Raw genomic sequence first — 10,323 nt, 5'->3', positions numbered from 1 at the left:
GGTTGGTGCGGGACTTCAGGAGGGTGAATCTCTAGAATGCCTATGAGATGGCTATTTACAGCAGCTCATGGTTGACCCTGCCAAGGGGATAAGCTATTTTGGATTGGGTGTTGTGCAATGAACAAGAACTGATTAGAGGGCTTAAAGTAAAAGAACCCTTAGAGCCAAGTGACCATAATATGATCAAATTCAAAACAGTATCTCATTGAAACCTTTGAATGTTGAAAGGCCTAGCTAGAGAGGACGTGGTAAGGATGTTTCCCATGGTGGGGGAGTCTAGGACAAGACAGCACAACCTCAGAATAGAGAGGGGTCCATTTAAAACAGAGATGCAGAGAAATATCTTTAGCCAAAGGGTGGTGAATTTGTGGAATTTATTACCACAGGCAGCTATGAAGGCCAGGTTGTTGGGTGTATTTAAGGAAGAGCTTGACAGGTTCTTGATTGGACATGGAATCCAAGGTTATGGGGAGAAGGCTGGAGTGTGGGGCTGAGGAGGGGAAAAAAAGGATCAGCCATGAATGAATGGTGGAGCAGACTCGCTGGGCCAAATAGAATAATTCTGCTCCGATGTCTTACGGACTTATAATGCACCCTGAGTCATATGTATCAGTTCTCAGTGGAGTAAAGGAAATTATAGAGGCATGAAAGGGGGACTGGCCAGAATTAATTAGAAAAGAGCACTGGCAGGGATGACAGAAGAGCAGCAAAGGCTAGAATTCCTGGAAGCAAATCGAAAGGCACAGGATATATACATCCTAAAAAAGAAGTATTCTAAAGGTAAGATGGCTAACAAGGGAAGTCAAAACCAATATAAAAGCCAAAGGGAGGACAGATAATAAAAATTGGTGGGAAGTTAAGGGATTGGGACACTTTTAAATACCAACAAAAGGCAACTAAGAAGTCATTAAGAAGGTAAAGATGGAATATGAAAATATTAAAGAGGATACCAAAAGTTTCTTCAGATACATAAAGTGCAAAAAAAGAGGTGAGAGTGGACATCAGACCACTAGAAAATGATGCTGGAGAGGTAGTAATGGGAGAACAAGGAAATGGTGGACAAACTGAATAAGTATTTTGCATCAGTCTTCACGGTGGAAGACACTAGCAGCATGGTGGAAGTTCCAGGTGTCAGGGGTCATGAAGTATGTGAAGTTACCATAACTAGAGAAGCTTCCTGGGAAACTGATAGGTCTGAAGGTAGATAAGTCACCTGGACCAGATTGTGTACACCACAGGGTTCTGAAAGAGGTGGCTGAAGAGATTGTGGAGTCATTAGTAATAATCTTTCAAGAATCACTAGATTCTGGAATGGTTCCAGAAAAGTGAAAAACTGCAAATGTCACTCCAGTCCTCAAGAAGGGGGAGAGGCAGAGGAAAGGAAATGCAGCCGTTTCCTTTCGTTCCGATTGTTGAACAGTCAAGCATTTCAGTGTTTCCAGGAGAAATTATCCAATTGTTGTTTCTATAGGTCACTTTGAACTAAATACACACAGTGGCCACTTTAGTAGATAACTCCTGCACCTAAAGTGGCCACTGAGTGTACGCTGCAATCTTATGCTCCTGCACCATCTACATCAAGGTTCAACATGTTGTTCATGCAGAGATGCTCTCTTTCACACCACTGTTGTAACATGTGGTTATTTGAGTTAGTCACCTTCCTGTCAGCTTGAACCAGTCTCCCCATTCTCCTCTGACTTCTCTCATCAACAAGTCATTTGCACCACAGAACTGCCACTTACTGGATGTATTTTTATTTTGACGCTCACTGGATGTTTTGTGTTTTTCACACTATTTTCTGCACACTATCCCAGGAGATCAGTAGTTTCTGTAATACTCAAACCACCCCATCCGGTACCAATAATCATTCCATGGTCAAAATCACTTAGATCACATTTTGCCCCCATTGTGATGTTTGGTCTGGGTAACAGCTGAACCTCTTGACCATGTCTGAATGCTTTTATGTATTGAATTGCTGGCATATGATTGGCTGATTAGATATTTGTGTTAATGAACAAGCGCATCTAATAAAGTGCCCATTGAGGTCTAGTTTTGAAACAGTTAATTTCCCAGTGCAGGTTTTGCTGTGCAATTGAGCAACTCAAGAAAGACGACTTTAAAATGATACAGCATGAATGTTATTTTGAATGATCATCTAATTTAATAAATACACTGCTGGGCATGCTCACTATTTATTTAATTGCTATTATTAGCCCCTGCTATCTGGAATGGTAGTGGTGCTGTCTTCACAGTTGCAAAATATAATTAGAAGTTGGGGAATGGTGTGAGCATGGGCTGGAGATTTAAGAGCTTCTGTAAAACCAAGCAATGTCAATAGTAAAAGTATCCCAGAAAAATGTGGATGCATTTTGCAAGTTACATCAGGGATAGTTTTTGAGGTAGTACTGCGTGCAGCTTAACTTTTAGTTCACAGCAACTAAAATGCTGGAGGAACTCAGCAGGTCAGGCAGCATCTATGGAGAGTAATAAAGATTTGACATTTCGGGCCGAGACCCTTCTTCAGGCATCAACTCTTTATTCCTCTCCACAGAAGCAGCCTGACCTGCTAAGTTCTTCCAGCATTTTGTGTGTGTTGCTGTGGATTTCCAGCATCTGCAGAACCTCTGGTGTTCATTTTATGTCAGATTTTTCAATAAATAAAATCAGAGTAAGTGAATAATAATAATTACTTGTCCATCATTGAACTGTCCCCACAACCAACAGACTCACTTTCAAGGACTCTTCATCTCATGTTCTCAATATTTATTGTTTATTTATTTATTATTACTATTTCTTTCTTTTTGTATTTGCACAGTTGTCTTGCACACTATTTGAACACCCAAGTCAGTGCAGTCTTTAATTGATTTTGTTATAGTTATTATTCTATGGATTTCTTGAGTATAAAAGAATCTCAAAGTTGCAAATGGTGACATATATGTACTTGATAATAAATTTACTTTGAACTTTGAGGGATTTCTGGTGTATAATGTCATGAATAAAAAGTCTGCAGATTTTACTGTAGCGCAGTGGTTACAGTACCAGGGACCTGCGTTCGATTCCCGCCACTGTCTGTAAGGCGCTTGTACGTTCTCACCGTGGCCGCGTGGGTTTTCTCTGGGTGCGACAGGTTCCTCCCACAGTGCAGAGATGCATTAGATGGTAGGTTAATTGCTCATTGTAAATTGTCCTGTGGCTAGGCTAGGGTTAAATCGGGGGTGGCTGGGTGGCATGGCTCGAAGGGAAGGACCTATTCCATGCTGTATCTCAATCAATAAGCAAATTAAATTAAATTAAATATACTACTATGCAAAAGTCTAGGGTGCCTAAGACTTTTGCACTGTATTATATATTGGTTAAAATCCGAAGGTGGTTGGGAAACAAATAACTTAGCTTTGTAATAAATGTTATTTGTTAACTGGAAAAACATAATATACAGCACTGTGCAAAAGTCTTAGGCACCCTTGCTAGATATGTGCCTAAGACTTTTGATCAGTACTGTACATGCTTTCCACAGAAACTAAATGATATCTTCTTTAATTTAAAGGGCAATCTTACTAATAAATGAAAGGAGGGCTTTTAAAATTAAATACGTTTCATTGCATTTTTCAGAAATGCTCAAAGTCTATTGATATAAAATAGCACAATAATAAATCTAATACGGAATTTGAGAGAAACTTCTTTTCGTCCTGTGACAAAATTGTTAAACTAGGTAATCAAGGTAAAATTGTGGTGAATTGTCTAAGTTTATTTCTGAATAATAAGTGCAACAGGGTGAAACATTGAACAGAGAGTTAAAGAAAGCTGGTCAACAATAGTTGATATGGGGCATTTTTCAACATTGTATTTCACTTGCAACTTTTTAACCCATTCTTCTAATCTGTCCAAGTCTTTCTGCAGTCTACCTGTTTCCTCAACACTACCTGCCTCTCCACCAATCTTCGTATCATCTGAAAACTTGGCAACAAAGCCATCTATTGCATCATCTAAATTGCACATTGCCTGCTTCACTGCCACTGCTACTGTGTGATCGAGGCCCCATGTCCTCGGCTTTGCCTATTGCCTGTTGCCAGGGCCGGGGTCGAAGCACTCGGCAGAGATGGTGCTCAGTGCTCGGTGTCGGAGGGCTGGTCGGAGGCTCGAGGTTTTCGGACAGACTCAGAGTAGGACTGTGGTCGGGTGCTTCCAGGATGCTGCATCGGCAAGTTTGGGAGGGAGAGTTTCTCCCTTCAACTGTCTGTGTGAGATGATGAGACTTTCGAGAGACTTTGAGACTTTTTTTTACCGTGCCCATGGTCTGTTCTTCATCAAATTACAGTATTGCTTTGCACTGTTGTAACTATATGTTATAATTATGTGGTTTTTGTCAGTTTTTTTTAGTCTTGGTTTGTCTTGTATTTCTGTGATATCATTCTGGAAGAACAAATTGTATCATTTCTTAATGCATGCATTACTAAATGACAATAAAAAAGGACTGCGTGTCTTCATAATCTAATCTAATAATCTAATCTAATCTAAATAATTGATATACAGCATAAAGATAAGCGGTCCCAGCACCAACCCCCGTGGAACACTACAGCAGCTAACCAGAAAGGATTCTTTTTATTCCCAATCGCTGCCTTCTACCAATCAGCCAATAATCTAACTATGCCAACAACTTTCCTGTAATACCATGAGCTCTTAATTTGCTAAATAGCCTCATATGTGGTACTTTGTCAAAGGCCTTTTGAAAGTCCAAATATACAACATCTACTGCATCCCCTTTATCTATCCTATTTGTAATCTCCTGAAAGAATTCCAACAGGTTCATCAGGCAAGATTTCCCTTAAGGAAATCAACCTGACTCTGTCCTATCTTGTCCTGTGTCACCAGGTACTCTGTAACCTCATCCTTAACAATTGACTCCAACATCTTCCCAACCACTGAAGTCAGGCTAACTGGTCTATAATTTCCTTTCTGCTGCCTTCCTCCTTTCTTAAAGAGTGGAGTGACATTTGCAATTTTCCAGTGCTCTGGAACCATGCCAGAATCTAATGATTCTTGAAAGATCACTACTAATGCCTCCGCAATCTCTACTGCTACCTCTTTCAGAACCCGAGGGTGCAGTTCATCTGGTCCAGGTGGCTTATGTACCCTTAGGTCTTTCAGCTTTTTGAGCACCTTCTCCCTTATAATAGTCATTTCTCTTCCCTCACACCCTTCAACACCTGACACACTGCTAGTACCTTCCACAGTGAAGACTGAGTTTAGTCTAATTCTGAAGGGCTCAGTTTGCAATTCCCTCCAAAGTCATTCAAAACCAAGAAAAGTTCTTTATTTTGTTTCACATTTGCCACATTTTTCTCTTTATGAAACTTGTGGCAAATATGAAATGGATTACAGAACAAAATAAATTACTGCAGATTCATCTAATATCATCGCATGCTGTAATAAATGAATAATGAAAAATAAAGAATAGCATGTGAAAAACACAAGCCTTTGAGATTGAAGTGTGGTGAATTTTGATATCCAGCACAATTAGCCCAGATTACCTCTTCTCTAACAGAACACATCAACACATACTCACTGTGTGTCTCAACTACAGTAACAGTCTCCCTGCTGATAGAAATGGTTGAGCTCCTTTCTGCTTGCTCAGTGACAGGTACATTATGGTTTATTACCTTGGCAATCAAATATTGTTACTTCCCTATTATTCAGGATTTCAACAAGAGATTTTAACAGCTGGGAATAGATTCCCCAAAGACACACCTGTCTGATGAACTATGTTGATCAACTCATTAGGCCAAGTCCAAGCTATGCACAAAAGAATATAGTGAAAGCTGAATTGCTGTTTTTTTTCCACTTGGTCAGAGACTAAATGTCTCTTGCCATCATCATCATGAACAATCACTCTTATTTAGCCTCCAACCTGATGGCACAAACATCGATTTCTCCAAATTCCAGTAAACATCAATGCCTCTGACCGCAAAATCCTACAAAAGGTAATGGATTTGGCCCAGTACACCACAGGTAAGGCCCTCCCAACCATTGAGCACATCTACATGAAACAGTGTCGTAGGAAAGTGGCATCCATCATCAAAGACCCTCACCACCCAGGCCATGCTCTTTTCTTGCTGCTTTCATCAGGTAGAAGGTACAAGAGCTTCAGGACGCATACCACCAGGTTCAGGAACAGTTACTACTCCTCAACCATCAGGCTCTTGAACAAAAGAAGATAACTACTCTTTATCTTATTAATTCATGCTCTCATTATTTATTGCTATTTATTTATATTAGCATTTTCAGAGTTTGTTGTTTACTATGCTCTACTTGATCTTTCATCAATCCTGTTATAGTTACTACTCTATAGACTTGCTAAGTATGCCGACAGGAAAATAACACCTCACAGTTGTATGTAGTGACGTGTACATACTCCGATATTAAAAGTTACCTTGGACTTAGAACTTTGAAATTCTCCCTCCTCCCTCTTCTCTTTCTCCATTCCCCATTCTGGTTCCTCTCTCACCCCTTCTCTTCTTCTCACCTGCACATCACCTCCCTCTGGAGCCCCACCTCCCCCGCTTTCTCCCAGGGTGGTCCACTCTCCTATCCTATCAGATTCCTTCTTCAGCCCTTTAAACTCTTCCACCTATCACCCCACAGCTCCTTGCTACATCTCTCTTGCTACCCATTTCCTGTCAGCTTATACCCCTTCCCTTCTCCCACCTTCTTATTCTGGCTTGGTCCCTCTTCTTTTCCAACTCTGATGAAGGGTCTCAGCCCAAATTTTCCCTCTCCATAGTTGCTGCCTGAACTGCTGAGTTCCTCCAGTATTTTGTGTGTTACTCCTTATTTTTACATCATATTTGGTAAAAAGTGAAACATCCCAAGGTATCTGATGAGAGTTGTTAAAAATTCTACTTTATTAAAAAAAGAATCACTGAGCTGCTATATTCCACGACTGAAGGCAACTTTGTGGCATACCTAACTGAACAACAATGTTTATCAACCTGAAGACATTTGTCATGAAAGGATTAAATTCACCCATTCTTCTATACAGTACTACAGATTTCACACAAAATCAGAAATTCCCACAACTGTAAAATATTCTTTATTATATATAACTTTTAAAAATTTAGTTTATTTTTAATTTAGCGATACAGCACAGAATAGGCCCTGTGAGCAGTGCTGCCTAGCAACCCCCAATATCCTAGCCTAATCGCAGGACAATTTTCAATGACCAATTCACCTACCAACCAGTACATCTTTGGACTGTGGAAGGAAACCCACCCAGTCACATCGAGAATGTACAAACTCCTTACAGACAGCGACAGGAATTGAACCAAAGTCACCAGTAAAGCATTGTGCTAACCACTTTATATGTGCTTAACACATCCCTACTAAGCAACAGTTTCATACAAACCCCTAAACCTTCTTGTTCAGCCAAGAATTTCTTGCTCATCTCGAAACCTACAATGACAAGCTACTATTTACATAACATTCCTTTATCACAAATGGCTCCTCAATAATCAAATCCTTACAATTCATTTTTTTCAAAAAAAATTACTTGTGCCAGTCCTTACGAAAATGGCTTCTGAAGGCCCATTCTCTCATCTCAAACCTCTGTTGTCTTGCAGCTATACGCCATCAGGACGCTTCAGAAGTAAACCTGACGAAAATCTGGAGCTGGTGTCCCAAAGGCAGTCCTACAGTTCAGTGCAACGCTGCCGGTACCTACCGTATCGGTTTTTGCCATTCCTTTGGATTCATCAACTGCGTGGAGAGGGGGAGCCTGCTTCATGGGCAACAGCTTTCTCTCCATATTGTACTGCCCTGGTTTGAGTATCACATAGATAACTGGGACGCAACATCCATGGTCGATGCCAACCGACAGAGCACCGTAACCATTAAACCATTAGATTGTAGTAAAAACCTTTGGCCTCACTAAAATCCTTCACGGAAGTAAATACGTCATTTGTAATTTGGATTTCCAGCAACTGTAGTATCCCGTGTTTATGATATGTTATCTGGTCTGCCTCCTGACATGACTAACTCAGCACTGGGGCAGCACGATAGCGTAGTGATTAGCATAATGCTATTACAGTGCCAGTGTCCTGGCTTCAGTTCCCACTGCTGTCCGTAAGGAGTTTGTACATTCTCCCCATGACTACGTGGGTCTCCTCCCACATTCCACAAAGACGTACGGGTTAATAGGTCACATGGGTGTAATTGGGCGGCACAGGCTCGTGGGGCTAGAAGGGCCTGTTATTGTGCTGTATCTCTAAGAAACTGCCTTCCTGGTTCAGGGACAATTATACGTAGACAATAAATGCACTGTAAAAAGAAACTACCTCTGACATACAGTACTTAAGGACTTTGATTGGGACAATAATATTATTTGACTTACTGGGGAAAATTCACAAGGCCATTCCAATAAAAACATAAAAGGGTCTCATAAATTTATACCAAGGAAAGAGGTGGGTCTCTGTTTAACATTTCACCTAAAACTCCATTAATCAGGCCTCATTCGGAGTACTGTGTGCAGTTTGGTCAGATATCAATAAGATTGAAAGAGTATATAGAAAATTTACGAGGTTGCCAAGACTTGACAGTCTCAGTTATATAGAAAGACTGAATAGGTTAGTACTATCCTCCCTGAAGCGTAGGAGAATATGGGGAAGATTTGACATTGGTGTACAAATTATGAGTGGTATTGATGGTGGGACCAAGGACGACATCTAGTCCAGACTCAGCAAAGCCAGAAACATTTTCAGATCAATGAGCAGCATATGGAGATCGAACAAGTATAGTGTCCATACCAAATTGAAGCTGTACCAGAGCTGTGTTCTGTCCACACTCTTGCACGGGTCAGAATGCCAGTGTATGACAGAAAACAACCTCGCCAAGCTGTCATCATTCCACACCATGAGCCCCTTGGCCCTATTTTTTGACTAAGAAATATCTCCAAGTACACCCTACTCCTTCAGTGTCATCAAGAGGATATGGCTACAATCATCATGAGGAAACGATGCAGATAGACTGGGCATGTGATGAGAAGAAAGGCCAACTCTGTCATCAAGACAGCACTTCACTGGACTTCTGAAGAGAGGAGGAAACACGAGAGACCAAAGACAACTTAGCATCGTACCATAGAGGCAAAAAAAGAGGACCCTAAACCACACCTGGGGCACAATAGAGAAGACAGCCAAGAACAGAGAGAGATAGAGGACTTTCATTGCTGCCCTAAATGCCAGCAGTGTAAGAGGTGTAGCCCCCCCCCGCCAGTCTTGGCGTCGCTCGGCTCGCTGTCGTCTAGGGAAACAGCCCTCGGCCCCACCAAACTGGGTAATTAGTTTGTGTGGATGCTGTGTGATGTACCCCACCCCGCCCAAATAAACAGACAATACACCAGATACGATTAAATGATTTACAGTTTATAGATATTACTGGAACTATATAATTAATAGACAATAAAAAATAAAAGGAAAATCAAAGGCGCCACACTTATCAAAGTTCAATCGCTTCGTGCACAAACAGTTGGAGCTCAGGACCCTTCTTCTTCACCCTGCGACCCCTTAGACGCCTTCGACCAGCCGCCTGGGACCAACAACGGTGGTCGACCAGACGCTCCACACGAGTCCGTCTCCATCTGTTCTCCTCGCCGAACGCCCAGCTCGGGGTCCGACCCAGTTAACGGACTCACAGCACCTGGTCCATCCTCTGTCTCTCTCTCTCCCACCTTCTGCACCAAAACCCCACGCATACAATATCTTCAGACACACCAAAAGTATAACAACTATCGCAATTGGTTCGTTCGTGCTCTTATCAATAGATAATCCAAAACAGACCGCTAGCGGGAAGGACTTTCTCAGCAGTTAACATAACAAAGAAGCCCTTTCAATTATAACATAACAAAGAAGCCATTTTAATTAGACTATGCAGTGACATAAAAAAAAGAAAGCCCTTACGGAGGCATTTGATGATGATGATATTGAAATACAAATTATGAATGGTACTGATAGGGTAAATGCAAACACGCTTTTTCCACTGTGATTGGGTGAGACTATGACTCAAAGTCATAGGTCAAGGGTGAAATATTTAAGGGGACCATGGGGGGAATTTCTTCACTCAGTAGGGTGGTGAAAGTATAAACCAGCTGCCACTGGACGTGGTGGATATGGATTTGATTTCAACATTTGGATAGGTACATGGATGAGAGGGATATGGAGGGCTATAGTCCAAGTCCAGGTCGAAAGGACTAGGTAGAGTAACATTGTGGCATGGATTAGATGGGCCAAAGGGCCTGTTTCTCTGCTACAGTCATTACAGCACAGAAACTCCATAAAC

The 10,323-nt window shown here is 41.3% G+C and overlaps 1 protein-coding gene across 7 annotated transcripts in view; it reads right to left on the bottom strand.

Annotated features, from left to right (window-relative positions):
* The window catches only part of znf532 (zinc finger protein 532), a 188,464-nt gene that overhangs the window by 77,332 nt on the left and 100,809 nt on the right, over positions 1–10,323 (bottom strand). Inside the window, exon 1 of one of the 7 annotated variants that reach the window (XM_063042709.1) lies at positions 7,715–9,612. The exons of the other annotated variants lie outside the window; for them this stretch is intronic. The gene's annotated coding sequence lies outside the window, so the exon portion shown is untranslated. Of the gene's footprint in view, positions 1–7,714; positions 9,613–10,323 lie in introns of those variants that run through there. 7 annotated transcript variants of the gene reach the window in all.

This window comes from Mobula hypostoma, chromosome 3 (assembly GCF_963921235.1).
Source record: "Mobula hypostoma chromosome 3, sMobHyp1.1, whole genome shotgun sequence".
NCBI lineage: Eukaryota > Metazoa > Chordata > Chondrichthyes > Myliobatiformes > Myliobatidae > Mobula > Mobula hypostoma.
The sequence above is the reverse complement of the archived record's forward strand: the minus strand, read 5'-3'. Positions and strand labels throughout refer to the sequence as shown.